This window comes from Panthera tigris, chromosome X (genome assembly GCF_018350195.1).
Source record: "Panthera tigris isolate Pti1 chromosome X, P.tigris_Pti1_mat1.1, whole genome shotgun sequence".
Lineage (NCBI taxonomy): Eukaryota > Metazoa > Chordata > Mammalia > Carnivora > Felidae > Panthera > Panthera tigris.
In genome coordinates, this window is record NC_056677.1 from 86135747 (window position 1) to 86163513 (window position 27767).

Consider the following 27767-nt stretch of genomic DNA (forward strand, 5'->3'; position numbering starts at 1 on the left):
AAATGTAATATAAGAAAATGTTACAAGCTTTTAAAATTAAAGTCATCATCAGATTTTCCATAACACTATGTACAGAAATGTGCAAACTTCCTGTACAGAGCAGACTAATCTTTACTCTTGAGCAAGATGTTCAATAACATATTGGTAATCTTCCACAAGTTCCCAAAAGCTTTCTTGCAGCTTTTCATGTTGACTGCTTATTTCTATTTGATTCATCTGTTTTGTCAATTCTTCTGGTCTGAGATATTTTCTCCTTTTAGCACGATCTCTCTGCTTTTTCTTATACCGGCTAATCCATCTTCTTTTAATGCCCAGTCAATAGCTTCTGAATTGTTCAGCATCACTCATGTCAGTTACCAGTAGTCGAAGATTTTCATAAACCTGTCTAGCATGCACTTATTTATTTTGAACTTCTGTTGGGACTCTATTGCTATATCTTCATTGAATTCTTGCATCAACTTTTCCTGGGAAAAACATGACAAGGCTTGACAAAGCTTCACAAGCACAAAGTCTCTTAATTTCACATAGCTTTTTGATGGATCTTCCACTGTAATATCAAGAACAGAAGGAGATAAAATGTGGTATCTATGAGCTGTTTCCAAGAATTTGAGGACCATGGCCTTGACCTTGAAATAGATTCAGTATCAGCATCTGAATTATATATGACTGGATTTTGTCTGGATACACATAGTAATTATAGACTGTCAGGTAGCTTGTGGTTGCAAAGAGTGTAGCCCCATCTTTATTATACTTCTCAACGACTAGAAACTAGTGTTATCTTTCATAATCCACGTCAATACAGCTAGCAGTTTCAATAAACCACATCAAAAATGACTGAAGCCTTTAATGATATTCTCAAATGCTTTTACATGCCATGCCAGACTTGTATATCTGAAAGGTAAAGTTTTCTCCTCTTGTTGGACTGAGAATAGAGTATGTATGCAGTATGATTCCAAATGTCTTGAAATCAACTTCTTTTCCCAGCAAAGAGAGAAAATAATTCGTGTTTGTACAAAATTTAGGTGGAATGATTTGTCCAATTTTGCCCTTTACATCATCTGCCTCTACACAGTCAAAGTCTTCATCAACTCTAGATGCATATTTGACATGAAACAATGTTGACAGGCTACAAGCAATATAGCATGATAGGTTCTTCAGATCCTTGTAACAAAATCATTTTCATCATCCCCAAAGAGTTGATGGATTTATTCAAGTCAGAAAGTTCTAATTTAATTCTCAAGATCTTCAGGAAAATGAGCTATTTTTAGTTCAATTACTGTGTTGGTATTACATTTGTACTCTGAAAGTTTCTTCTCCACTGCACTCTGGTACTTAATCCAAAATTTCTCCAAATTTCACCAAATCCGACCATTTCCAAGCTGCAAGAAACTGTGGCTGAGGAAGGGAATCTATAAGTTCTTTATACATTTTGAATACTAACATTTTATCTTTTGCAATATCATTTGCAATAACCATTTGCAAATATCTTTTCCCAGTCTATAGGTTGCCTTTTAGTTTTGCTGTTTGCTTCATTGTGCAAAAGCTTTTTATTTTGTGATGTCCTTTTATTTTATTTTTGTTTTTGTTTCCCTTGGCTCAGAAGACATATCTAGAAATATGTTGTTATGACCAGCGCCAGAGAAATTACTGTCTGTGCTCTCTTCTAAGATTTTTATGCTTTGGGGTCTCAAATTTAAGTCTTTAATCCATTTTGAATTTATTTTTGTGTATTCTGTAAGAAAGTGGTCCAGTTTCATTCTTTTACATGCAGCTGTCCAGTTTTCCCAACACTATTTGTTGAAGATTCTGTCTTTTTTCCATTGGATATTCTTTCCTGCTTTGTCAAAGTGTTAATTGTCCATATAGTTGTGAGTTTATTTCTGGGTTTTCTATTCTGTTCCATCGATCTGTGTGTCTATTTTTGGGCCAGTACCATGCTATTTTGATCACTACAGCTTTGTAATATAGCTTAAGTCTGGAATTGTGATGTTTTCAGCTTAGCCTTTCTTTTTCATGATTGCTTTGGCTATTCAGGGTTTTTTGTGGTTCCATACAAATGTTGGGAATGTTTGTTCTAGTTCTGTGAAAAATGCTGGTGGTATTTTTATAGGGACTGCATTAAATGTGCAGATTGCTTTGGGTAATATAGACATTTTAACAATATTTGTCCTTCCAAACCATGAGCATGGACTATTTTTCCATTTCTTTGTGTCCTCTTCAATTTCTTTCTTCAGTGTTTCATAGTTTTCAGAGTATAGGTGTTTCACCTCTTTGGTTAGGTTTATACTTAGGTATTTTATTGTTTTTTTGGTACAATTGTAAATGGGATTGATTCCTTAGTTTCTCTTTCTGCTGCTTTATTATTGGTATATAAAAATGCAACAGATTTCTTTACATTGATTTTGTATCCTGTGACTTTACTGAATTCACTTATCAGTTCTATCAGTTTTCTGGTGGAGTCTTTCAGGTTTTCTATATAGTGTATCATGTCATCTGAAAATAGTGAATGTTTTACATCTTTCTTGCAAATTTCGATGCCATTTATTTATTTATTTATTTATGTATTTACTGTTGTCTGATTGCTGTGGCTAAGACTTTCCAGTACTATATTAAATAACAGTGGTGAGAGTGGACATTCCTGTCTCATTTCCAACTGTCGGGGAAGATCTCTCAGTTTTTCCCCATTGAGGATGACATTAGCTGTGTGTTTTTCGTATATGACCTTTATTATGTTGAGGTATGTTCTCTCTAAAACATGAGTGTTTTTATCATAAATGGATTATGTACTCTGTCAAATGCTCTTTGTGCATCTATTGAAATGATCCTATGGTTCTTATCCTTTCTTTTATTAATGTGTTGTATCACATTGATTGATTTATGTATACTGAACCAACACTGCAACCCAGAAGGAAATCCCACTTGATCATGGTGAATGATTTTTTTAAATGTATTGTGGGATTAGTTTTGCTAGTATTTTTTTGAGAATTTTTACATTTATGTTCATCAGGGATTCAAAGAAAGAAACTTGTCAATGAGAATATAGTAGAGGTATGAGAATGAAGAGAGTGGGGATCATACAAAGGCCTCATGCATGGAATATACTTGAAAGAAAAGAACTATAAGAGTCTTATCATAACACCCCAACATCATCACATTCTAACTATTGTTAATTTACTTTAAGGTGTAAGTATGTATGTATGTATTCATGTGTGCAAGAGAAAGCAACACTGGTGTTACAGATGCCCACAAGCTCAAAGTAACTTGCCACTTTTCTCATCAGAGCCAAAGCCCATGAGAGCCCTGAAGCTATGGGGATCAGAGGATACAAGTGTTGTGTTACCAAACCTTCTGGAACTCCCAAGGCCACTGTTAAAACAAGAGCCAGGAGCACATAGCTGCCTAGGCTGTTAGAACATCTGTGACTTGTCACCATAGCTGGGACCCTTCTGTTTGAGTAGGAACCAAGGAGACTACACTTCCACTGAGAAGCCTGTGTTCCTGCTGAGGATCCCATTTCCCCACTGTTGCTGCTGTACTTTCAGGAAGTGTGGCAAAAAAAGAAAAGAAAAAAATAAAGCAAAACAAAGGAAAAGAATGGAAAAAGGAAAGGGGAAAGGACCCAATCAGGTGCCCTGAGAATTCACATTTTTTACACACTTATGTTATAACATTGACAAAATTTGGCAAGACATTCACAAAATATACCCTAAAATACAAAAATTTTTATGTCATCCAGTCTACCATTTTTTAATACAACTTGTATTTCAGTCATCAACAACCAAATACATTCATTTAAGACTACATATCTGGAAATGTAGCAAAAATATTTTAAATACAGGAAAAATAAATTACATGTACATATAGATAGGAACTATGTAGGAAATATTTCTGCAGATCAAGTGATCATGATTTGGAACAACTTCAAAGAATTATTAACATATTACAACTTCCAAAAAAAGGGTTAATGAGAGAAGCAAATGTCCAAAAAGGATATGAAAATTTGCTTAACATTAATAGTAATTGGAAAACATATATATTAAAACAGCAATGATGTACCACTAGCATCCATTGGGTTAAATATTTTTAAAGCTTCATAATATTACATCTTGACGAGGATGTGTAGAAATGAGTATACACATAAGTTGCATAATCTAGGTAGGGAATTTAACAAAGCACCTTGAAAGGAAAATTAGCAGTCTCTATATACATTTAAAGTTAGCCTACCTAGGGAACACAAATTGATGTAGTCACCATGGAAAACAATACGGAGTTTCTTCAAAAAATTAAAAACAGAATTACCATATGATCCATTAATCCCACTACTGGGTATTTACCCAAAGAATTAAAACACTAATTTGAAAAGATATATGCACTCCTATGTTTATTGCAGCATTCTTTAAATAGCCAAGACATAGAAGTAACCCAAGTGTCCATCCATAGATGAATGGATAAAGAAGATGTGAATATTAGCTATTAAAAAAAAGAATGGGGCACCTGAGTGGTTCACTCGGTTCAGCATCCAACTTCAGCTCAGGTTATGATCTCGTGGTCCATGAGTTTGAGCCCCATGTTAGGCTCTGTGCTGACAGCTCAGAGCCTGGAGCCTGCTTCAGATTCTGTGTCTCCCTCTCTCTCTGCCCCTCCCCAACTCATGTCTCTCTCTCAAAAAATAAATAAACATTAAAAAAAAGAATGAGGTCTTGCAATTTGTAACAACATGGATGGACATAGAGAGTATAATGTTAAGTGAAATAAGTCTAACAGAGAAGACAAATACCATATGATTTTAGTCATATGTGGAATTTACAAAAGAAAATAAGGGTGCATGGGTGGCTCAGTCAGTTAAGTGTCCAACTTCGACTCAGGACATGATCTCATGGTTTGTAGGTTCGGGCCCCACATTAGGCTCTGTGTTGACAGCTTGGAGCCTGGAGCCTGCTTTGGATTCTGTCTGTCTCTCTCTCTCTCTCTGCCCCTCCCCTGCTGTGCTCTATCTCTGTATTTCAAAAATAAATACATGTTAAAAAATTTTTTAAAAAAGAAAGAAAACAAATGATGGAAAGAACCCAAATGTCCATCGAATGATGAATGAATAAAGAAGATGTGAGATATATATATATATATATACACACACACACACACACACACAATGAAATACTACTCAGCAATGAAAAAGAATTAAATCTTGCCATTTGAAACAACGTGGATGGAATTAGAGGGTATTATACTAAGCTAAATAAGTCAGTTCAAGAAAGACAGATATCATATGATTTCACTCATATGTGGAGTTTGAGAAACACAACGGATGAACATAGGGGAAGGGAAGGAAAAATAAAATAAAAACAGAGGGATAGGCAAACCATAAAACCATATGACACTCTTAACTACAGAGAACAGAGAGTTTCTGGGGATGGGTTAAATGGTTATGGGCATTAAGGAGGGCACTTTTTTTGGAATGAGCACTGGGTGTTATATGTAAGAGATGAATGAATCACTGGGTTCTGCTCCTGAAGCCAAGACTATGCTGTATTTAACTAACTTGAATTTAAATTAAAAAATGAAAACAAATGAAGAAAGAAAAAAGAGACAAACAAAACAGTAGACTCTTAAATACGGAGAACAAACTGGTGGTTGCCACAGGGGATGTGAGTGGGGATGATTGAAATAATAAAGGAGATCAACTGTACACTTATCATGATGAGCACTGAATAATGTATAGAATTGTTAAATCATTATAGCATGCACCTGAAACTAACATAACACTGTATGTGAATTATACTTGAATAAGAAATAATAAAGTAAAATAAATAATAAAAATAAAATGAGCCTATTTAGATTTTTGTTTTTGGAAATTACAACCTAGCTTCTTGAGAAACACATATAAGGAGGAAGAAAGAAGGATAAAAACTACCTGTTTGAAAGTATAAGAAAATTAGTGAGGCAATCAAACTTGCAGGAGACAAGAATCCCAAAAAAATGTGAAGAGGTGAGACTCTGCCCGAATTTGACAGGGTGTTTCCCCATAAGATATTTGCTGATTTTGAAAGCAGCATCTAAGATATTTTGGATCTGAATAGATCTTCCAGCAGCATCATGGGGCTTGAGAAACAAAAACTGGATTTTTGGGTCTGATACGCAGAAAAATCTCCTATGAATGCCCCAAAATTTCAGTAAAGAATTATGAAGAACTGGGTACTAAGAATAAAAATTAACTGGAAATTGATCAGCCCTCTCAAAGATTGAATCCCGGCTTTGAATCCCTGCTTGAATTAGGGTCCTCTGCCTTAGGCATAACAGCCTTGATGCAAAGGGCTAAAGGGGGAGATGTAATTGCTGTCTCAGGATGAAATGGAATACAGAATGAATGGAAGAAATATAAGAAATGAAAATAGCAGAGAATTTCTAAAGATACTGAAAGGCATCCAAACAAAAATTTAAGAAGTGCTACAAACTCCAAAGCAGATACAAAGAACATCACACCTAAACACATTATGGTGCGATTATTGAAAATCAAATGCAAAGGAAAAAAGATAGCACACATTATTTAAATAGACTTTAATGATGCATTGTTTTTAAAAAGTTATAATCATGGCGTGCCTGGGTGGTTCAGTTGGTTAAGCATCCAACTCTTGATCTTGGCTCAGGTCATTGTCTAATGGTCCATGAGATTGAACCCTATATCAGGCACCATGCTTACAGCATGGAACCTGCTTGGGGTTCTCTCTCTCCCTCTCTCTCTGCCTCTCCCTGCTTGTGAACATGTTCTTGCTGTCTCTCAAAATAAATAAACTTTACATTTTTTTAATGTTTATTTATTTTTGAGAGAGGGACAGAGCACAAGTGGGGAAGGGGCAGAGAAAGAGAGAGAGGGAGACACAGAATCCGAAGCAGGTTCCAGGCTCTGAGCTGTCAGCACAGGGCCCGACCTGGGGCTTGAACTCAGAAACTGTGAGATCATGACCTGAGCTGAAGTCAGATGCTTAACTGACTGAGCCACCCAGACACCCCTCAAAATAAATAAGCTTTAAAAGCATATGTGCATATATAAAAATTTTTAAAAGTTAGAATCATGAAAGGGAACAAAAAAAGAATTTGAGATAGCACAGAGGAAGTAACAAACAGAGGGATCAGTTACCACCACCAGAGATAAGGTGAAAAAAGAGGAAGAGATTGGGGTTATTCAAACATTTTTAAAACCTCTAGTTGTGGAACTCAAAAATCACAAGACCCTCCCATCACAGGTGTCATGTCATCTTAAGTCACAGAATAAGAGGTGTACAGACACAATTAGAACATCAATCATCCTTTGGCAGGAGCAACCAACATCCCCCACACAAGAGAAGGGATCAGATGGCACTTGGCCCCAGTAATACCTGCCCCTTAAAAAATACAAAAGCTCATAATAGTGGTAGATACTCAATAGAAATGGTGTGGATGCAGGTATTACTCTTTTTCCTGCCTGTAAATATGCTACTACATATTTCTGTTTCCAGGATATAAGGGCATAACCAAGGTATTGTAGAAAACTGAATGTCATTATGAAGTTCTGATTGTTGTTTGTTTTCTATGCAAACTAGAAAATACAATTTCATCCTCAGAGGTAGACCCTTAATCTAAACATGAGCCATAAACTAAACATAACCTTCCTAATCCATTAATGAATTAGTAAATAAAATATTAAAGCTTTTCAAACAGTGGGTTATGGAGGACACAAAGGGACATTAACAGGTTTATCCTTTCCAACAGACACATATACATGGGTTTCAGTGCCTTTTAAGGATGGCTGTAACAGATATCTATGGTGGAACAGATTTTAAAGCCCACAAAGCCCCAAATCCGATCCCAACACTCATTTTCCATAAATGACCTCAAGATCCAAAGATGAGAGAATGGAGACATGTCTTAGATATGTCTGATGACCTTCCCTAAAAGCTTCAGGTCGGAGTCACTTACTAATGGGCTTTGGACCCTCAGTCTAAATCCCCAAGCAAACACACACATTAAAATCTGCAAAGATTGAGTCATTAGGGATTCTCAACATCATATCAAGGTACAAAGCATAAAACTTCAGTGAATAATTGTGTTCAATATCTGGACCTCCAAACATAAATTACTTTATCCCAGGCAACATAAAAATTATAATACAGATGGTTCACAAGATTAACCTACGCATGGGCATAATTACATGTGTAACACCATTAACATAGCTTTTCTATGGCACCTTCACAAGCCCTTCCTTAAAACACTTCTCAATGGTCACACATTTCTTTCAAAGCTAGAAATGAATGAATGGATAAGAAAATATGAAAAAGTTAAAACCTGGAGATAACGAAGACTCAGATGACAAAGGAGAACCTAAGTAACATATGTGAGTAAATTTTTATTAGAGATCCATATCAAGAGTGAAAATTTCCCAGTTACAACAGTCACTATAACTTTAATAAGGAGGAGAAAATTTAATGCAGACAAGCTACATAGGTACAGAGAAAACAAACCAACACTGAAGCAATGCTAAGGCCAAATGGTGTAGATAATTATTGGACAAATGTGTATGATGAAAGTGGACAAATATTTAAGCTTATGGAGAAGAGAAATGAACTCTAACAAAGTACTGTATTTTGTTGTGACTACAAGGAGAGAAACTGAGCTTGTCATATTTGGGAGATTGCATTCCTTAGGAAATGCTAAACCTATACTCTGTAGTGGAGTTAAGTAAATTTTATCATTCTGTGATGAAACCAGCAAACAAATAAGTAAGTAGCTTTGCAAAGGATCTCACAACCTCACCATCAGAGTGCATTAATTAGCATCATGTTACACAAATTTGAGTTATTCCAGTTAGAAAGACACAACTGTGCTATGGCTTTGATTGACTTGGGGAGATCAATACAAACATTAATTTTAATTTTTAATTAATAACATTAATAGAAAATACCCTCTTTGTTCAGGCTTGGGTACTCTAAACAAGATGAAGCCATCTCATACCTCTGGAAAACACAAAAGAAGAGCCATCCAGGGTAAGATTATATATGTTGCCAAGCAGAACAGTTTTTACTATTCTTGGTAAGAAGAATCACATAAAAGGAGATCCATATTCAGAAATAAAATACTGAGAGGATAAATAGCAGTGTTATTCCACTTATTAAAGCTTATTTGGAATGACTTACTAGGCCATTAGCTTAGCAAAGGTGTGAGGAAAAGGCCACTCTCAGGCATGTTCCCAAAGTCATGCAGGTGGGACGTAGGCAAGCCCAACCTGGACCGAGGTCTGACTCCTTCAAGTAGTCAAGTGTGTTCTCTCCACATTTTCCCCAAACCTTTGTGAGGAACCAGGCATTGTGGTAGGAGCCAGGATGATGTTCATCCATAGAATGAGAAAATTTGTGACTATAACCTCAGCATAGGTTTTGATTAATTTTATGGCCTTGATGATCACTTTGGTAGAACTCTGACTATTTTTGGTCATGTCTATCATATTTTTACACTCTTCCTCACACTCTCATGCTTTCACACTCTTACTGTCATACTCACATATTCAGTCTTAAGCTCTTGCTTCCAAAACTTCACATTCTTACATACTCACACTTACACACTCACTCACATACGTTCATATATTTTTAAACTCTCAACCTTAAACAAAACACACCCTCACACACCCATTTATTAACCCTCATTTAACCCTATGTAAGAGACTTCAGCCTAATCATAGAATGATCTAAGTCAGCGGCTCATAGACACTAGCAGACAGACAAAACATCGTTTAAGGATCATAAGATTATATTTCAAATTAAATTATAAGGCTTTTCATAGTCTTAAAGACATATGCCATAGCAGCCTCTTAGAATCCCAAGGTACAGAAGGAATTTCTTTTGCTTTCATGGAGTAGATTATAAATTGATACACAGGAAGGTCCCAAATGTTTTAAAGAAATCACCTCAGCTTGAACTGAAATGGATAAGGATTGGGGGGCCTGGGTTGCTCAGTTGGTTAAGTCTCTGACTCTTGATTTTGGCTCAGTTCCTGATCTCACATTGTGAGATCAAGCCTCGTGTTTGGTTCCTTGCTGAGCATGGAGCCTGCTTAAGATTCTCTCTCTCTCCCTATGCCCCTCCCCCTACTCTCAAAAAAAAAAAAAAGAAAGGGATAAGGATTATACAAAATAAAAAGAGGCATATGGACACTCAAACTTTTCTGAGTGTAGAAGACAGGTTACTCAGTTTTATTTATTCATTTTAAAAGTTTGCTTATGTATTTTGAGAGGGGGGGAGTGGCAGAGAGAGAGGGAGAAAGAGAATCCCAAACAGGCTCCATGCTGGCATTGCAGAGAAGATCATGACCTGAGTTTAGATCAAGAGTTGGACGTTTAACCAACTGAGCAACCCAAGAACCTCTGGTTACTCAGTTTTAAACACAGTCTGCTTCTTAGGGAAAAATAAAGATAACTCAGAAAGTAAAAGCAAGATCCACAAAGCAAATGAAGAACCACAGAGAGTAGATCTCAGGGGGTAGGACTAATCCCTAGTCAAGGAATGTCAAGAGGAGACTAGTTAGAATTTGAATTGCCATATTCAGTGGCTGTTATGTGCCTATTATTTCCCCTTCTGAATGGTAGTGTATATAGTAATTTTCCTGTACCTGTCTCAAATTTTATGTTGGGAAGGGAGGTAGCAATTATTTGTCACATTAACTCACAGGTCTTCAGATTGAGAATGGTACTCAAATAGGTGAATCTGAAGAACAATACCTGAAGAGCCTCATGTGCACTGGGACCTAACTGAGATAAGATCTTGGTCTTGAGCAGAATTTTTAGTGGTAAGAGACTTTGGAAGGTCTTGAAGGAGACAAGTGTAATTTGCATTCTGAAGGAATATAAATAATTGTGGCCATATGGAAGATTGTAGAAGACTATTTTCCAAAGATGGTTACTACCTCATCTTCCATCCTACATGCTGTTTAAGAACATTGTTATACACCATTGAGGCTTGGGGAGTCTATGTTCCTTCTCCTTCCAACTGGGCAGGTTTGGGAGAATGTTTCATCTAATGGAGTTTGGTGAAGATGACATTATTTGACTTTCAAGGATAGACAATAAGAGTCAATACAACTTCCATATGGCTTTCTGGGACACTTGCTTTTGAATCTTGAGCTGCCATGTAATAAGTCTAATTATCTGGAGGCCACCATGATATAAGGAAGCTAAGTCATGTACAGAGTTCATGTGCAAACATGAGCTCTGACTTACAGTCAGCATTTGAGTTCTTCCAGTCCAGGTATCATATGTGTGAGTGAATGTCCCTTTATATTATTTCATTTCCCAGCAAATGAGTGACTCCTAAATTTCAAGTCTATCAAGCTGAGGCACCAGATATAATGGAGCAGAGATGTCTTTTCTACTGTTCCATCTCAGAGTTACTGACTTAGAAAATCTGATAGCATAATACAATTTTTGTTTTATACCACTATATTTTGGATGATTTGTTAAATGTAATAATAACCAGAATAGGAATTGACATCAGAAGTGTTTCTAGAGGTACCATTTTAAGGATGCATTCTCTGAATTAGTTCTTGATAATTGGAAATTGGTTCTCTGATCTTAATATATTTAAAGACATCAAGGATTCTGTTTCCATTGGCAAAGGGTACAATGATAGTTCATGGTGTACATCAGCAAAACAGTTTTTTATATTATCACCTGTAGACACCTGGAAGCAAATGCATATTTATGGCAAGACTTTGGGTGACCACAACACATGTGTAGCTATAAAACAGGTTAGTGAAAATAAGTATTATAAAGGGAAGATTTTTTGCTTCTACATGTTCCAGAGAACTTGAGAAAGAAAATGATGAGCTCAGGGCTTTAAATTCCTATATCAAATTTTGGATAGGGAACCAAACCACACCTCTGACTGTTCTAAAAAATAGTCATCATCTTTTGTAGTCATGAGGCTAAGATTTCTGAAAAGTTAAACTGAAGTGTAATCTTGTGGAATGCTGAAGTATGATACAAGTTTAGTTTTCAACCTCATAGGTTCTCTTACATTAAAGTTAGAATGTTGATAGGGAAGAGATTAAACAATGAGGATTTAGACAAGGACATACAGGAAAATCAGGTTTAATCTAAAATCCTTGAAATCCTAAATTCTGCTGCTCTGCCTTTGCTACTAGTAGCAGCCTTTACACTCATGTCTGAGAAGATCAGTCTCCTCTAGCATGAAAAACTTCTAATGGGCTTACCTGAGGTAGTTGCCTTGCAAGTGACTACTGATTCACCTTAGGACCTACCCATACAATGTACCATTGCTTTTATTTTTCATTTTATTTTTTCCAACATTATTAAGATATGATTGACATATAATACATGGAAGTTTAAAATGTGTTGATTTGATATACTTATATATATTAGTCCTTCACCCTTTATCTGCAATTTTGCTTTCCACGGTTTTAGTTACCCGTGGTCAACTGCAGTTTGAAAGTAGAGTATCCTTTTTTTTTGACAAATCATCAAAAGGCCAATAGTAGCTTAACACTATGTCACAATGCCTGTGTCATTCACCTCACTTCATTTCATCATGTAGGCACTTTACCATTTTATATCATCACAAAAGGATGAGTACAGTAAGGTAAGATATTTTGAGAGAGAGAGAGACAGAGAGAGAGAAGGCACATTCACATAACTTTTATTATGGTGTATTGTTATAATTGTTCTCTTTTATTATTGTAAATCTCTTACTATGCCTAATTTATAAATTAAAATTTATCCTAGATTTGTATGTAAGGGAAAAAAACATAATATATATGGGGCTTGGTACTATCCATGGCTTCACACACCCACTAGGTGTCTAGGGATATTAGAAAATATCTGCCAACAGACAATGGGGGGCTACTGTACTGCAAAATGATTACTACTATAGTGTTAGTTAACACCTCCATAATGTAACAGTTTCCATTGCTTTTAGACCTATAACCAGATTCAAGTCCTAGCAGCTTCCAGAACATGAATTCAAAAGTATAGCCTATGAATAAATGTGATATACATAAAATGACTTATATGATCGTGTTCACTTATATTAATGGAAACCAAAGAAACATATACAGAAATAGATCCTAAAGTTGTTAGGTCAGATGATAAAAATGTGTAGCATTGGGCCAAATTTACTTATATGGTCTCACTGAGTAGAGACCTCATATTTAATATGCCAGATAGAGTGGCAAGAGTGAACCTAACAATTTTCTTAGTTATTTAACAGAAACATGGACCCAAAGACATCCTATAGTAAATGAAATTAAAATGTCATAACTTCCTTAGAACAGCAGAGATAAAACTATCCAAAGGTTTAGAGGGTTTGAAAGGATAGACTGGATTTATCACTTAATACCTCCACAATGGTGTCCGGAAAAGCCCAGAAGATTCTCTTTACCAAAGCTGTCAGAAACACATTCCTGAGGTGAGCTCCAGAATTATTGAAGGCTTTGTGAGGTATAATCTTGTTAGGGCATGATAAGAGTGGAAACTGCTACCATCGAATTGGGCTTCCTGAACTGAAAAAGGACATTGTGTTCCTGGTTTGGAAGGAGCCAAGTGGAGACATATATTTGCCAAAGACAAGATGAGTATTATTATTATAATAGGTGGCAGAGCTCAAGCAGTAATAATAATTTTCTGACTCACAGTGATCTTTGGTATTGACAAGTTGATTATGGTGTCCCTAGATGGGCAGCCTACTCAATTCTTCATCTGTATAAATAAAATGACTCTATATCTAATGAGTTGAAATCTAACTTAAATCACTATAATAGTCACAGCCTCTCATCAGTTTCCATACTGGAGCCACTTCACAGACGGGATGCCCTATAAAAAGGGAGAAGCCAGATCTCCTTGAAAAAGGATTATGCTACCCAGCCAAAATAAATATTGTAAATCTTCATTTGGTCTTCCCTAAAAGGACTTGCATCCACTTACCAGGACAACTGTGCATTGAGGAAACAGGGAAGAAATCAGACTTGTCAAAGGTTACTAGACATTGACTCTGAAGTAACTCTAAATCCTGGCGACCCAAAATGCCACTGGAATTTTCACTCAAGTAAGTGACACAGCTCCTGCTAACCTGTTGTTATCTCCTTCACAGAAGGCATAAAGCATAATAGACATACTTAGAAACTGAACTGAACCAATTCCCACACTGGTTTCCTGATTCATAGAATATGATCTATTATGATAGGGAAGGTCAAATGAAGAATAGTAAAACTGTCTCTAACTATCCATATAGTAAATCAAAAGCAAATGGAGGAAACTTCAGAGGTTAGCACCACCATCAAGGACTTGAAATATTCAGGGAGTAGAGATTATCATAACAGTCCCATTCAACATTCTGATCTGGCCTGTGCAGGAGAGGGATGGATTTTTTAGATTAACAGGGGATTATTGTAAACGTGGTCAGATGATATTTGGGATGGTGGAAGATGGTGGCATAGGAGAACGCTGGGCTCACCTTGTCTTGCTGATCACTTAGATTCCACCCACATCTGCCTAAATAACCCAGAAAACCGCCAGAAGACTAGCAGAACAGACTCTCCAGAGCCAAGCATAGACAAGAGGCCCACGGAAGATGGTAGGAAGGGCGGAGAGGCGGTGCTTGCTATGTGGACTGGCGGGAGGGAGCCAGGGCAGTGGAGGGGCAGCCAGCCTGGCAAGGCAGAGCCCCTGAGTCTGGCTTGGAAAAGAGGAAGGGCCGGACTCTGTGAGTACTGACTGCCAGTGGGACTTAACATCTGGAATGTTAAAGGTCAACAGCTCTGCTCTCGGAGAACAGGGAAGGCAAGAGGACGCTGGGAGGGAGGGTTGTTGAGCCCTGGAAGACAGAGCTCAGTTTGGTGGGGGAACAAAGGTACTGTCAAGCACCATTTCTCTCTCCCATCCCCCAGCTGAAAATCCAAAGGGAACCAGTTCCCATCACCAAACTTGCTTGCATGGCGCAAACGCCCAATGCTGTGCTTCTGTAGATCCATCCCTCCCATGGGCCTGCCTCCCTTCTGGCGCTGCAGGGCCCCTCCCACAGGGGACCACCTACAGCAAAGCAAGCTAAGCCTGCCCCTCCTGCCCCTGTGCACCTTGCAGATCCACCCCAGCTAATATGCCCTTGGCCAGATCCCATCAAAGCAATACCACAAGCCTGGCATTGTGCAAGTAGCCCAGACAGGGGCCACACCACTCCACAGTGAGTCCTGCCCCTGGGAGAGGGGAAGATAAGGTACACACCAGTCTGAATGTGGCCTCAGTGGTGGGCTGGGGGCAGACATCGGGTCTGACTGCAGCTCGCCCACCAACACAAGTTACCCTGGACAGCACAGGGGAAGTGCCCTGCAGTTTGGAGCCACTGCAAGAACTACCCAAAATGATGAAATGGAAGAATTCTCCTCAAAAGAAACTCCAGGAAGTAGCGACAGCTAACGAATTGATCAAAAACGATTTAAGTAATGTAACGGAAGAAGAATTTAGAATAATAGTCATAAAATTAATTGCTGGGCTTGAAAAAAGCATAAAGGACAGCAGAGAATCTATTACTACAGAGATCAAGGGACTAAGAAATAGTCATGAGGAGCTAAAAAAATGCTATAAATGAGGTGCAAAATAAAATGGAGGCACTCATAACATGGAGTGAAGAGGCAGAGGAGAGAATAGGTGAATTAGAAGATAAAATTATGGAAAAAGAGGAAGCTGAGAAAAAGAGAGATAAAAAAATCCAGGAGTATGAAGGGAGAATTAGAGAACTAAGTGATGCAATCAAACAGAACTATATCCATATCATAGGAATTCCAGAAGAAGAAGAGAGAGAAAGGGGCTAAAGGTGTACCTGAACAAATCATAGCTTAGAACTTCCCCGATCTGGGGAAGGAAAAAAGCATTGAAATCCAAGAGGCACAGAGAACTCCCTTCAGACGTAACTTGAATAGATCTTCTGCATGACATATCATAGTGAAACTGGCAAAATACAAGGATAAAGAGAAAATTCTGAAAGCAGCTAAGGATAAACAGTCTCTAACTTACAAAGGCAGACCCATAAGACTAGTGGCAGACCTATCTACTGAAACTTGGCAGGCCAGAAAGGAATGGCAGGAAATCTTCAATGTGATGAACAGAAAAAATATGCAGCTGAGAATCCTCTATCCAGCAAGTCTGTCATTCAGAATAGGAGATATAAAGGTTTTCCCAAACAAAAACTGAAGGAATTCATCACCACTAAACTATCCCTGCAAGAGATCCTAAGGGGGACTCTGTGAGTGAAATGTTGCAAGAACTACAAAGTACCAGAGACATTACTACAAGTATGAAACCTACAGACATCACAATGACTCTAAACCCGTATCTTTCAATAATAACACTGATTTTAAATGGTCTAAATGCTCCAAACAAAAGACATAGGGTATCAGAATGGATAAAGAAGAATAAGACCAATCTATTTGCTGTCTACAAGAGACTCATTTTAGACCTGAGGACACCTTCAGATTGAGAGTGAGGGGATGGAGAACCCTCTATCATGCTACTGGAAGTCAAAAGAAAGCTGGAGTAGCCATACTTATATCAGACAAACTAGACTTTAAATTAAAGGCTGTAACAAGAGATGAAGAAGGGCATTATATAATAATTACAGGGTCTATCCTTAAGGAAGAGCTAACAAATATAAATGTCTATGCGCTGGATACGGAAGCCCCCAAATATATAAAACAATCACAAACGTAAGCAACGTTATTGATAAGAATGTAGTAATTGCAGGAGATGTTAATACTCCACTTAAAGCAATGGATAGAACATCTAAACAGATAATAAATAAAGAAACAAGGGACCTGAATGATATATTGGATCAGATGGACTTGACAGATATATTTAGAACTCTGCATCCCAAAGCAACAGAATATACTTTCTTCTCGAGTGCACATGGAACATTCTTCAAGATAGATCACATATTGGGACACAAAACAGCCCTTAAAAAGTCTAAAAGAATTGAGATCATACCATGCACACTTTCAGACAACAATGCTACAAAGCTTGAAATCAAGCACAGGAAAAAGTCTGGAAAACCTCCAAAAGCATGGAGATTAAAGAACACATTCTTCTAAAGAATGAAAGGGTCAACCAGGCAATTAGAGAAGAAATTTAAAAATATATGGAAACAAATGAAAATGAAAAGACAATGATCCAAATGCTTTGGGATGCAGCGAAGGCAGTCCTGAGAGGAAAATACATTCCAATCCAGGCCTATCTCAAGAAACAAGAAAAATCCCAAATACAAAATCTAACAGCACACCTAAAGGAAATAGAAGCAGAACAGCAAAGACACCCCAAACCCAGCAGAAGAAGAGAAATAATAAAGATCAGAGCAGAAATAAAAAATATACAATCTAAAAAACGTGGGGAACAGATCAATGAAACCAAGAGTTGGTTTTTTGAAAAAAAAAATAGACAAAATTGATAAATCTCTAGCCAGGCTTCTCAAAAAGAAAAGTGAGAGGATCCAAATAAATAAAATCATGAATTAAAATGGAATTATTACAACCAATCCCTCAGAAATACAAGCAATTATCAGGGAATACTATGAAAAATTATATGCCAACAAACAGGACAACCTGGACAAATTTCTAAGCACCCACACAATTCCAACTCAAACAGGAAGAAATAGAAAGCTTAAACAGACCCATAAGCAGTGAAGAAATGGAATCAGTTATCAATAATCTCCCAACAAATAAGAGTCCAGGACGAGATGGCTTCCCTGGGGAATTCTACCAGACATTTAAAGCAGAGTTAATACCTATCCTTCTCAAGCTCTTCCAAAAAATAGAAAGGGAAGGAAAACTTCCAGACTCATTCTAGGAAGCCAGCATTCCTTTGATTCCTAAACCAGACAGAGACCCAGCAAAAAAAGAGAACTACAGGCCAATATCCCCAATGAATATGGATGCAAAACTTCTCAACAAGATACTATCAAATTGAATTTAACAGCATATAAATAGAATTGCTCACCATGATCAAGTGGGATTCATTCCTGGGCTTCAGGGCTGGTTCAACATTCGCCAATCAATCAATGTGATACATCACATTAATGAAAGAAAGGAAAAGAACCATATGACCCTGTCAATCTATGCAGAAAAAGCATTTGACAAAATTCAGCATCCTTTTGTAATAAAAACCCTCGAGAAAGGATAGAAGGAACATACTTAAACATCGTAAAAGCCATTACGAAAAGCCCACAGCTAATATCATCCTCAATGGGGAAAAACAGAGCTTTCCCCCTGAGATCAGGAACATGACAGAGATGTCCACTCTCACCACTGTTGTTTAACATATTGTTGGAAGTTCTAGCATCAGCAGACAACAAAAGGAATCAAAGGCATCAAAATTGGCAAAGATGAAGTCAAGCTTTCACTTTTTGCAGATGACCTGATACTGTACATGGAAAACCTGATAGACTCCACCAAAAGTCTGCTAGAACTGATACATGAATTCAGCAAGGTCACAGCATACAAAATTAATGTCCATAAATCAGTTGCATTCTTATACACTAATAATGAAGCAACAGAAAGACAAATAAAGAAACCTATCCCATTCACAATTGCGCCAAGAATCATAAAATACCTAGGAATAAACCTAACCGAAGATGTAAAAGACCTGAATGGCGAAAACTATAGAAAGCTTATGAAGGAATTTGAAGAAGATATAAAGAAATGGAAAAACATTCCAAGCTCATGGATTGGAAGAATAAATGTTGTTAAAATGTCAATACTACCCAAAGCTATCTACACATTCAATGCAATCCCAATCAAAATTGCACCAGCATTCTTCTCCAAGCTAGAACAAGCAATCTTAAAATTTGTATGGAACCACAAAAGGCCCCGAATAGCCAAAGTCATTTTGAAGAAGAAGACAAAAGCAAGAGGCATCACAATCCCAGACTTTAGCCTCTACTACAAAGCTGTAATCATCAAGAGAGTATGGTATTGGCACAAAACCAGACACAGAGACCAATGGAATAGAATAGAGACTGAAGAATTGGACCCACAAAAGTATAGCCAGCTAATCTTTGACAAAGCAGAAAAGAATATCCAGTAGAAAAAAAGACAGTCTCTTTAACAAATGGTGCTGGGAGAACTGGACAGCAACATACAGAAGAATGAAACTAGACCACTTTCTTACACCATTCATAAAAATAAACTCAAAATGGATGAAGGACCTGAATGTGAGACTGGAAACCATCAAAACCCTAGAGGAGAAAGAAGGAAGAAACCTCTCTGACCTCAGCTGCAGCAATTTCTTATTTGGCACATCTCCAAAGGCAAGGGAATTAAAAGCAAAAATGAACTCTTGGGACCTCATGAAGATAAAAAGCTTTTGCACTGCAAAGGAAACAATCAACAAAACTAAAAGGCAACTGAAGAAATGGGAAAAGATATTTGCAAGCAATGTATCAGATAAAGGGTTAGTATCCAAAATCTATAAAGAACTCACCAAACTCCACACCCAGAAAACAAATAATCCAGTGAAGAAATGGGCAGAAAACATGAATAGACACTTCTCTAAAGAAGACATCCAGATGGCCAACAACACATGAAAAAATGCTCAACATCACTGATCATCAGGGAAATACAAATCAAAACAACACTCAGATATCACCTCATGCCATTCAGAGTGGCTAAAATGAACAAATCAGGAGACTATAGATCCTGGAGAGGATTTGGAGAAACGGGAACCCTCTTGCACTGTTGGTGGGAATGCAAACAGGTGCATCCACTCTGGAAAACAGTGTGGAGATTCCTCAAAAAAATTAAAAATAGATCTACCCTATGACCTAGCCATAGCACTGCTAGGAATTTACCCAAGGGATACAGGAGTGCTGATGCATAGGGGCACTTGTACACCAATGTTTATAGCAGCACTCTCAACAATAGCCAAATTATGTAAAGAGCCTAAATGTCCATCAACTGATGAATGGATAAAGAAATTGTGCTTTATGTATACAATGGAATACTACTTGGCAATGAGAAAGAATGAAATATGGTCTTTTGTAGCAACGTGGATGGAACTGGAGAGTGTTATGCTAAGTGAAATAAGTCATACAAAGACAGTTACCATATGTTTTCATTCTTATGTGGATCCTGAGAAACTTAACAGAAGACCATGGGGGAGGGGAGTGAAAAAAAGTTAGAGAGGGAGGGAGCCAAACCATAAGAGACTCTTAATAACTGAGAACAAACTGAGGGTTGATGGGGGTGGGAGGGTGGGGAGGGTGGGTGATGGATATTGAGGAGGGCACCTGTTGGGATGAACTCTGGGTGTTGTATGGAAACCAATTTGACAATAAATTTCATATTTAAAAAAAGTGGTCAGATGATGACTCCAAATGTACATGCTTTTCAAGATGTGGTTTCTTTGCTGGAGGAAAGAAACATATCCCCGGAAGCCTGGTATGAAGGGTTTTTAAAAAAAAATTTTTTTTTATTATTATTTTTTTTAGCAGTGAAGACCATATAAAGCAGTTTGATTTTGGCTGGCAGGACCAGCAAGTTACTTTTACATTCTATCTCAGAGCTATATTAACTCTCCAGACCTATGTCAAAATCTAATCTACAGAGAGCTTTATCAACTTTCTATACCACAGGACATTATATTGTCGTATTACATTGATGACATCATGTTGATTTGGCCTGATGAGCAGGATGTAGCGACAATCCTGGCAATATGAATACATCCTGAGAAATGGAAAATGAACCCCACAAAAAATTCAGTGGCTGGCCTCCTTGTTGAATATTCCAGGGGTTCAGAGTTAAAGAGAATGTTGAAATACCCCTCAAGGGGAAGAACAAGTTGTAGCAACTGGCCCCTACTACTAGGCAAAATGCCTAGTGGGCTTTTTTGATTTTGAAGTCCATCATATATCTTATTTGGGAGTGCTAATTGTATCCATTTAGGGAGTATGCTAAAAGGCTGTCAGTTTCGAGTGGGGCCCAGAACAAGAAAAGGATCTGTAGTATACCCAAGCTACCATGCTAGCTGCTCTGCCACTTGGTGAATATGGTTTAGCAGATGCAATGGTACTTGCAGTGATTGTGGCAAATCAGAATGTTAGGTGGATAATTTTTCAGACCCCTACAGGTGATAGTTTGATTATATATCTTTCAAATATCTATGGCAAATAGTTTATTTAGATTGATACTATTCTACAGATGATGGTGGTATACTAGCTGACTTACTTCCCACCCCTTTGCTTTTTCTCAGAGGGGACCAGTATGAGGTTATTCTCACTCTAACAATTCCCACATTAATATTTTATTTTCTAAAATTAACAATATAACTTTTATTTTTAATAAAGAGGTTAAAGATTTCTTAATTCACAGAAGAACATTCTAATGTTTTCCAACTTCTTTGTAGCTTCCTCGGTCTTTTGCTCTGTTAGAAAAAAAAACCTACATTTGCAAAAATAGAAACTGTTCTGTAGCCCTTCTCAATATGTGTAATAGAGGAGATAAATCACATAAGATATTGACATGTCAGACCAAAAGATTGCAAAAGAGTGCATCAATTGTAGTTACTCCCATTTTATTTTAATTTTTAAATTTGTTTAGCTTACAAACCACAGAAATGTATTTCTTTTATTTATTTTTCAAAATATAATTTATTGTCAAATTGGCTTCCATACTACACCCAGTGCTCATCCCAACAAGTGCCCTCCTCCCTGCCCATCACCCACTTTTCCCTCTCCCTCACCCCCATCTACCCTTAGTTTGTTCTCAGTCCTTAGAAATGTATTTCTTTTAAATTCCAGTTAGTTAATATACACTGTTATGTTAGTTTCAATTATACAATATGATGATTCAACAATTCCATACATTAGCCAGTGCTCATCATTACAAGTATACTCTTTAATCCCCATCACCCATTTCACCCATACCCCCACCCATCTCCAACCTGGTAACGGTAAGTTCTCTATAATTAAGAGTCTATTTCTTGATTTGTCTCTCATTCTCTTTTTTTACCCCTTTGCCCATTTGTCTTGTTTCTCAAATTCCACATATGTGAAATCATATGATATTTGTCTTTCTCTGACTGGTTTATTTCACTTAGCATTATATACTCTCTAGCTCTATTCATGTTGTTGCAAATGAGATTTCATTCTTTTTTATGGCTGAATAATATTACATTTTATACATATACATATGTATGTATATATATCACATCTTCTTTATTCATCAATTGATGAACACTTGGGCTGCTTCCATTATCTTGGCTATTTTAAATAATGCTGCAATAGGGGCGCCTGGGTGGCTCAGTCGGTTAAGTGTCCAACTTCAGCTCAGGTCACGATCTCACGGTCCGTGAGTTCGAGCCCCGCGTCGGGCTCTGGGCTGATGGCTCAGAGCCTGGAGCCTGCTTCCGATTCTGTGTCTCCCTCTCTCTCTGCCCCTCCCCCGTTCATGCTGTGTCTCTCTCTGTCTCAAAAATAAATAAACGTAAATAATGCTGCAATAAATATAGGAATGCATGTATCCCTTTGAATTAGTGTTTTGTATTCTTTGGGTACAAAGTACAATTATTGCATTAGTGAAATTGCTGGTTAATAGGGTAGATCTATTTTTAACTTTTTGATGAACTTCTGTACTCTTTTTCAGAGTTGTTGCACCAGTTTGCATTTACATTAACAGTGCAGGACTCTTCCTTTTTCTCCACATCCTTGCCAACACCTATTGTTTTTTGTGTTGCTGATTTTAGCCATTCTGACAGGTGTGAGGTGATATCTCATTGTAGTTTTGATTTGTATTTCCCTGATGGTAAGTGATGATGAACATCTTTTCATGTGTTTGTTGGACATCTATAGGTCTTCTTTGGAGAAATGTCTGTTCATGTCTTCTGCCCATCTGTAATTAGATTTTTTTGTTTGGGTGTTGAGTTTAAGTTCTCTATATATTTTTGGATACTAACCCTTTTTCCGATATGCTATTTGCAAATATCTTCTCCCGGAAGAATTGTTCTTAAGGATTGTTCTGTATGATCCTGAATGGGTTCCATACAGGTGTACCTGAATGAGATGATGACTGGTAGCCTTTAGCTGGCTATTTTCATGGGACATAAGTGGTCTTGAATAACAGAATTTGTGTACTCAATATATGTAGAGAAAGTGAGATGTGTGGGAAAGAGGGTGGATGGGCAGAGGGGAAGGATGGTTGGTGGTTATACTTTAGCTTTGCTTGGGAATTAGGTCCATAGGTCCAAGCCCTGTAGAATGATAGGCCATGGGATTCAGCTGCAGAGGCTATTTCCAGAGCAAAGGGTAGCACTCTTTCTGTACTTAGGAAACAAAGTTGACAGGGAGTGAGGATGGAGAAGGGGGTGATACACCAAATATTTAATTTGGACCACCTGTAACACATAATGTTCAAAGGTTTCAGAGTAAGAGTTCAATTGGGGGCCTACCTGCCATGTATAATATGTGAAAGATTTAAATAAACTAATAGACTGTTAAATAAAATATCTTTTCTACCATGAAAAATATATTAATTTGTATTAATCTGAATGGCCAGGTTCTAATTAGACTATTCAGTGTATTTTAATGTTTCTTTTTCCTATATAATTTATTGAAGGAGTTTTAACACAAAGTTTTCAGTAACAGGTTCATGTCAGGAATGGTTGGGTGATACCCAAGATCACACATATAGATGCCTGGAGTCTCCACGACTGTTAAGTGCAGTGTATTACTTTCCTGTTGTTATATAACAAATTATCATACAAAGGATATCTCTCAAAATAAAGAAATAAACTTAAAAAATAATATGCAGAGACAGAGAGACAGAGAGACAGAGAGAGAGAGAGAGAGCCAGTGGGGAAGGGGCAGACAGAGAGGGAGACAGAGGATCCCAACTGGGCTCTGTACTGACAGCAGAGAACCCGATGCAGGGCTTGAACTCATGAACTATGAGATCATGACCTGAGCTGAGGTCGGATGCTTCACTGACTGAGACAACCAGGCACCCCTCTATCCATATTCTATTGGTTGGAAGGAAGTCACTGGTGCTTCCAAACTCAAGAATAGGGGATTATACAAGTATGAATACTGGAAAGTGGGGATTATTTGGGGCCAGCTTATGGCCTGTGCACAATACTTGGACTCCTCTAGGTTCTATTTAAGTGATGTAGGGAGAATGGAGCCCCCACCCTTAGCCCGTGGTCCTCATTCCAGGTCCCAGGTTCTAGGGCCCAGCCTCTCCTCCGTCCCTTCTCCACACACACTTAGCTCCATTCCTCACCTTAAGAGGCTTCATGTGCATATATGTGGATAATGTAGCCCACTTATCCTCTGTTCCCTGTATACAACCACCACCTATTAGTCAATTTGCACTCATGGGAATATTTATACCCTGGAAGTAAATACAACCCCCAGAAGCGGAGCATGAGGACCCATTGAAGAGGAGCATGCAAGGCTCTTGGGGCTTAGGAGTTAGGGCTACATGAGGAGAAAATTCAGGGCCTCATATATATGGAGCATGGTTCAAGATAGGGGGTATGGTTTCTGGGTATGCATATCCTCTTAATCCCACACACTGGACTCTTGGCCATTTTCAAAGTTGCAGGCCACCATGTAACCCTTCCCAACTAAATTGTCTTTACTCTGTCTCCACAAGATGTTGCCACTGTCCTAAGTTATTCTCATGCATGACTTTCTGCATGCTACATATGCATGCATGATTCTTATGTATTATTTTTAGTACATGTATATTTATTGTAATAAATTCATGGCACTTTAAAAATGTTTTTTAAACTTTGCATACATGGCATTATAAACTTTGTATACTTTTGGAACTAGATTTTTACCTTATCCATTTTTTCACTGCTGCCACCCAATCTTTGCACCTGTAGGTCTTTCTCTGTGTCTCTACCTCTGAGAATTCTAGTCTCTTCCCAAGTCCAATTTTTATTACCCTGTTCATTTACCTGAAACAATCTCAAGACAGTGAAGTAAGGCTGGTCATAACATAGATGATGCTCAAACCAGTGGTTCTCAAACTTTAGTATATTTCAGAATCATCTAAAGAACTTGTAAAACTCTAATTATAGGCACGTCTTCAAATTTACAGTTAGGTAGGTCTGGAGTGGGGCCAGGGACTTTGTATTTCTAACAAGTTCCCATGTAATGTTAGTGCTACTTGTCCACATCAGCCCAGTACCAACCCAGCACCATTTGGTCTTCAGGTAAGCTAGGTCATCCATTAAGTTATTTCAACAAAATTCAATAGGGAAGGGCAACTCTCCCATATCTCTTCACATAAATTGTTTATAACTTGATATTTTAATTAATTTGTGGCTACAGTAAAATAAGTTAAAACATGGTTGAAAGTGAATTTTTTCAATTATGCTAAGATGAGACAAAACAAAATATATAAAGATAGATTTGGGTGAGCATTATTTATCTAAAAGATCTGAAGCTTATATATTTCAAATAAACTTTAAATTTTTTTTAATTTAATGTTTATTTATTTTGAGAGAGAGGGAAAGAGAGACAGAGCCCCTGCCCAGCAGGGGAAGGGCAGAGAGAAAGGGAGACACAGAATCTGAAGGAGGATCCAGGCTCTGAACTGTCAGCACAGAGCCTGACATGGGGCTTGAACCCACCAGCCGTGAGATCATGACCTGAGCAGAAGTCAGATGCTCAACCGACCGAGCCACCCAGACGCCCCTTAAGCAAACTTTTATTTTTAACCTGAAAAAATACTGTCAGATACATCTGAAAGATATAAGAGAAAAGTCAGATATCAGTGGATGTTACTTTTTGGGTGAAGAACTTTGGAGCAAATCCAGTGTTGATAAAATTTCCCATGGACTACTGAAATCAGAAAATCTTGAAATTGGTGAAGAATAAATTCATTGTCTTTTCCTCATCCATGTCTTTCTATGCTTTCACACTGTACAAAGAAATAAGAGAATATTAACAATTGAACATAATTAACATACACCAATGACTTTCTAAATATAAGCATAGTCAATCTTGTGTATATCTGTTGTCTCAACAGGAGAAAACCATGCAATTTTCCTCTTGCAACACAGACTTTTGGGTATCAGGGTGTTCATGCATCATTTGATGTCTTCAATCATCTGATCACACCAACCTCACCTCCCACTTGCCAAACACCAAAAATTCTTGTTTTTTTGGTGGGAGGTGGGGAAGACCATTTAGGGTTATAAATGTTTCTCCACCTTAGAAGCCTTTGCTTCTTTCATAAACCATAATCTCTTAACCTCCCAGGCCTTTAGTGTTCATGTCTGTGAAAGGAGAAAGAAAAGAGGGAAATAAATGATGATATGTAAGTTAAAATAACAATTCAGTGATAACCAAAATCTTACTATGAGTAATCTTTCTTTTGACATCACATGAAACACAAAACTTAAAATGAATGAATAGCTAGGAATCAATCTTTAAATGTGGTCCTACTTGAAATTCTTTTTTTTTTTTTTACAAGTTTTTAGGTAGACACATTCTCAAAGGCATTGTCTCCAGAGACCACATAAGTGACCACCAAAGATGAAGGCCCATCTAGTGTATGTTTCAGTCACTTTAGCCACTTGTTCTAGTAACTGCATTCTAAACAAATGTGATATCAACTACCAGGTCTGAAATTTCCTACCTTTAGAAGTCTTATAGTTTCAGCTCAAAGAGTAGTATGCCTGTGAAAGAAATATATTTCAGAACATCCTGCATTCTATATGATCTAGTATATATGTACATTTTTAACACTAAAAGTGGTTTATAAAATTAAATTTAAAATATTTTTTAATTATTAAGTTTACTGGAAAAATGTAAGATTATAACATGCATATGGCAAGAATGGTTGGGTGATACTCAGCATGCACTGTCCCAGGCTATATTCTACTGGATCTGGCTCCTTTTCAGGTCCTTCTGGTTTCCATTTTTATCCATTCTTTTCTCCTCACTTTCAGCTATTTCAGTGATGTATGTCAGAAATGGATGAATGTTACACAAAGCTGTACACAGATACCTGAGTTCTCAGGGTCTGCTCTCTTCTGGGTTCATATCTTCTTCAGGTCCTTTTTCAGGTTCTTCATTTCTTTTTTTTTTTTTTTTTAATTTTTTTTAACGTTTATTTTTGAGACAGAGAGAGCGAGCATGAACGGGGGAGGGTCAGAGAGAGAGGGAGACACAGAATCCGAAACAGGCTCCAGGCTCTGAGCAGTCAGCACAGAGCCCTACGCGGGGCTCGAACTCACGGACTGCGAGATCATGACCTGAGCCGAAGTCGGCCGCTTAACCGACTGAGCCACCCAGGCGCCCCAGGTTCTTCATTTCTGATCACTTCTACTTTCTTTTCTTCACCTCCAGCTTCTTGGGCCTCATCATCAGAACTTTCATACTTATATACATTGCTTCATTAGTGAAGAATAATACAGACTTCAGGAGCAGAATTTCATGGAAAAAATAGCCCAATTTATGACCAGTGGCGACATTCAGTACTCTACCTTCAGGACGATCAGGAGGAAAGAAGTAGGTGAAGATAGAATAGCTAGGCATCAAAAAAAAAAAAAAAAAAAAAGAATAGCTGGGCATCTTCCTAGTGGAAGATACAACACTTCTGTGGCCCTCATATTTCTGCAGCTTGATAGTTTTCACAGTGACACATCCCCTGTCTCTCCAGTGGATCTCACACCCTGTGCTGCTGATAATTTCTGGCCCTTTGGAGAAGAAGGGATCAGAGTCATCTGGGTCTGATCGCAT

The 27767-nt window shown here is 37.7% G+C and overlaps 1 pseudogene; it reads right to left on the reverse strand.

Annotated features, from left to right (window-relative positions):
* Nucleotides 1–111: 111 nt before the first annotated feature.
* LOC102964484 lies at nucleotides 112–27767 on the reverse strand (annotated as a pseudogene).